We start from the raw sequence: 4,820 nt of genomic DNA on the forward strand, positions 1-4,820 counted from the left end.
CTGGGGGTGGGTGGGGAAGGCCAGGAGATGGTGGGTGGGTTGGGGGGTGGAGGGGAGGCAGCCTACGTATTAATCCAGTGTACTGTATGTGAAGATGCAGATAATTGCAAACAATTTTGTGGAAACTCAAACATTTTTGTCTGAAATTCTTGTTCTTAAATAAATGGTACTGCTTTAAACGGAGTGAAACAGATTTATTAACAGTTTTATTTCGCCCACAATCCCGACCAACGGGACGGAGGCCGCTGCGAGACAGGAACGTTAAGATGTGGATCTGAGCAAACCCGACGCTGACATGCTTGTCTACGACGGTGATTGTTGAAATGACAGACAGTGTCGCGCAAGCACACCGGTGCCTAGAGCAATCAATGAAATAACCACCGCCGAGTCGGGAGATGACATCTGAGAGACTCCATTTATACAGCGGAAAGCGGTTTTGCTGCAGTTTCTTTGAGCGAACTTTTGGAATCCATACATAAAGATGGTAAATAGATGAGCAATAAAAACACACATGCGGTTGCTTTACCTCTGCTGGGACTCAAACAGTCAATTCCTCTGTGGACTTCAAGGCCTCTGCTGTGTCTGCTTGGGCATTGTTTTCAGTTTACGCAGCACAGAAAGTTTTGGTATCCCTCTTGCCTGGGAACAGATTTCTCCAGTCAGAGATAAACACGTTTAGTTTAAAGCGACCTTCAGGGATTATCAACATGTACCACCACTGACTCCCACAATGCCATTCAGTTCACAAACAAGAGTAAAACATTTATTTGAACCTGGCTTCCATTTTTCATGACAATATTAATAATAATTTCTTCCAAATATCAGATCTTGCCTACAGACTATTTGTGATTGGAACCAGTCACTGTAAAGCTCTGAATCTATGACTGCTGTTTAAGTTGTCACTCTTTACATTAACACAAATCATATCGGTTAATGTTATATTCGTATGCTTACACTCATCCAATTATTTTCTTGAAAACTAAATTAATTTAAGTAGATCAATAAATATAAATACAGTACTACAACAGTAGTGCATATTCACTAGTCTTACTTACAGTCGTTAAACATTATTGCAGATTTGTAATTAACTTAACACAATTTCCTTTATGCAGTATTTCACAGCTGCACCGCTACACACTTAATTGAACTGTGGCAGGGGAGTAGACATAAATAAACGTAGCTTCTTCAAATATTAAGCTGAATCCAAAGGCACGAAGGCAGACGCATATTGCTTGTTGATTTTTAGTTCAGGACGTTCAGCGATGAAGCTTTGTACTGGGGGATTTAGACAGGAATAAATAAGTAATGCGTAGAAAAGGGGAAAAAACACCAACACAATTAAAACAGCAGAACAGATTAAATGTTTTGACACTTTACCCTAAGTTTCACAGAATGAAATATTAATTTCAATATAAATATTGCAGCCAGTCCTTTAAATTGCTTGAAATAACATAATCAAACCTGTTTAGGGATAGACTCTGGAAATGGAAAAGTACTGGAGTGATTACACAGTGTGTGTGTCTGTGTGCGAGTATGTGAGCATCTCTTTCTTCCCCAAACTCACTAAGCACTCATTCTGAGACTCAACGGTGCTCTTTGGATCGAAATCTAACCTCTCGGGGACTTTGTAATATGTAAGCATTGACCCTGAAGCGGAGGGGCAAAATGGTGTTAAGGAAGCTGCAGCAAAAGGACACGCTGTCAGGGTACCTAATGTGTGAAAAGGAAAAGCAGCCAAAAGCTTTTTAAAAAGGAGAATAGAGGAAAAGAGAGGGAAGCCTGGCGGTGCACTCTCCCCCGAGACTATTCCACACTCAACCTGTGATAGGTAGACTAAAGGATCGCCCTCCGCAGACGCACTGATCACAGATTCGGGACTTTTTGTCACACGGTGGTGATGATAAGAGGGAGACTAACAGACACGACCGGCAGGGTGAGAGAGCGACTGAGGGCTGGCATCAGAAAAGCAAGACACCATTCTTCATTAAAGTCTGATACATGTTGTTGCTTCCAGCCAAACTCCTAAAAGCTCCCGAGTTCTGAGACAGACCTTTAAAGGAAAGATACCAGACATTTGATCTTGCTTTATAAACCTCCCCTGAACATGCCCTGGGGGTAGAATTCACCTTATTTCCAGTTCCTCAAACTAAGTAGTTTCATAATGAAAAACAGGTCTATGCATAATCCTTAGTGCGATTGTTTTGTTTTTTAGTAATAAAGGCCTTGTCTTTTAATCCTTACATGCTTTAATCCCAATACAGATGTTTTATTGCTTGGAAGAAAAAATAAAAAACACAAATCTGATGCAAACCTTTCAAAGAAATTGCACAATTTTGTTGCACCATTCCTGCCATCAACCATCCCTACAAATAGATGAGAAAAATAGGTCTAAGCAAAGAGTTGATCACCTTTGGGTGTAGTCATGATGAGAAACTTCCCTTTACTTTCCGACAGGCGTAGTGATCTATGCCTCTCACAGACACGGCCCAACTGAAAGGCACATTTCTGTAGTGGAAAATGAACATAATCAACCGAAAATGAAAAGAAATCAAATCACCCATCAACATGGTCTCTCTCTTAGAGACATCTGATGTCTGACAGTTTCATTTGAATTTAAAATGTTCACACGTTAAAATATTCAATATTGATGGATGCTACATAGACACAAGGTCTTCTGTTTTATAAAGGACATATACAAGCATTTAAATGGACAACAATGCATTTATTCTCATGCATTTTTAAGGTTAAAAAAATCCCCAAAAACTAAGAAACAAACAGTTTCATCAAAATGCCGTAGGGGTTAAACTTAGCTGGGGGGGGGGGGATCAAAACCATGGCTGTTCATCTGTGCTTCCGGGTTCAAAACATACTTCTAATTTATCCGTTTGATTTCAAATAATATATTTCAATGAAGATCAGGAACTGGTGGAACAAAGGTGAAAGCAAGCGACAAAAATGAGAAGAAAAAGTGGGAAAAAAACACTAAATATCAAACAGTGCGCCTCTGATGGGGTCCTAATCCCCTCAGATCCTACAAGCCTGTAGACATGACAGCTGTTCACATTGACATCGGCGCAGACCTCCCAACTGAGATCCCGCTTTCCTGGTGGCTTTTGAGAGACTGAAGGTAAGTCAATACAGCAAAAAGTCATGCAACAATATACTCAAAGAGAAGTATTGATGTTTATCGTACCAGCGCGAAACCAATTCATGAAGCAATCCTCCCAATGTCAACACACACACACACACACACACCTAAATGCCGGTCTAAACGGGTGCTCTAGTTTGGATCCCATGTTGTGTTGGCAGTGCCCTGTCCTCACCACAGTGCCAGCCCCTTGCAAAGCCAGATTTTGTGCTGCTACGTGATCTTCCACTTCATACCAGCAGAGGCCACCCCCGCCACACTTTCCTCCTTGCTGGACCGATCAACGCAGGGCAGACAGCTGTACTGTAGCATTACAACCCACCCAATGTAAGCAGTACGAGGAAGCTCCGTCAGAGGAAGCAAGGACCTTGGCATGAATACGTTTCTTTTTGTGTTCAGTTATATGTGCAGAAAAGTCATGTCACTGTGACTCAGAGCTGCTATAGTCCGTTTTGCTTGACGTGATCTCACTTGAAGCCTGACATGATGCCTCAGCTCAAACCTCTGACCTATATCCTCCCCTCAACGGGAATGCTGTGCCTCTCTGACTTGTTGCCCATTTGACCCGAATTGCGGTGACACTTTCGCACCATATGTATAAAAAGCAGAACTATTCACATGGCTGGCGCAGATATGGACATTATAGATCCATGAATAATACTTATTTATCTGCAGAGGTGACCTAATTCATCAATTTACTCATTTTGTGGGAGTCAATTGAACACATTTCGACACATCTCTGAATCATTCAAAACATTTCACAGGGTCTATCATATTGATGCTTAACCTAGTTGTACTAGAAATGCTAAAATGGATAGCAAATCACACGTATCCCCTTGTATTCGCAGAAGTCATACATTACACTGTCAGAAACCTCTTTGGCTCCCTCACAGACAATAACCTAGCATTTGCTCTGTACCCAAATACAAGCAAACAATCCGATTTAATTTCTGTGTCGACGAACCAAAAATGATTACACCCCTGGTCTTCTTTCTCATTGAGTCATAATCGTTGTCCACCCTGGGCTGCCACGTGCCTCACTTTGCCAGGATGTATATATTCATATGAAAGCAAGGCCCGGTTTGTGGAGGGAATCTATTTTCCATGACTACAGGGAAGGGTGAACTACAGAAAGAGAATAATGCTATTTACACTTTGTAATGTTTCCACAGCTTCATTTTCAGGGTATTCAACTTATTCACTGTCATCTTAAATGAACTTGAAACAGCGCTCGGGAGAAAAGCAGCAAAATCAGTGAGGGCCAGGTCTGTGTGCATTACAGCTTCTTCAGGAGAAAAAGTCTGCTTTCAAAATAAACTTCAGAAAGGCTATGGTTTCCTTTTCTGTTCCTTTATATATATAATAAATAATCAGAATACACTGACTTTGTGCTGCTAATCAGACACTGAAGTGAGATTATTAACGTTGCAGGGAAACAGCAGAAACATTAAGTTACAGTTTAGTGTCCCGTGGTGATGCAACACCTTTGAAACTGAGTAGAAGGAAACGGCACGTTTAATTATTTGAAATTAAAATTATTTTTTTACTCCTGCTAGTTACCACGCTATTGAACCGACAGTTAAGTGCCATTCCTACCAAGTGGAAGCTCCAGCGCTTGATAAACGGATATTTTATCCGTGCGGGGTTTAATTATCATTTAAAACCCTGGAGA

This window comes from Amia ocellicauda, chromosome 20 (assembly GCF_036373705.1).
Source record: "Amia ocellicauda isolate fAmiCal2 chromosome 20, fAmiCal2.hap1, whole genome shotgun sequence".
Classification (NCBI taxonomy): Eukaryota; Metazoa; Chordata; class Actinopteri; order Amiiformes; family Amiidae; genus Amia; species Amia ocellicauda.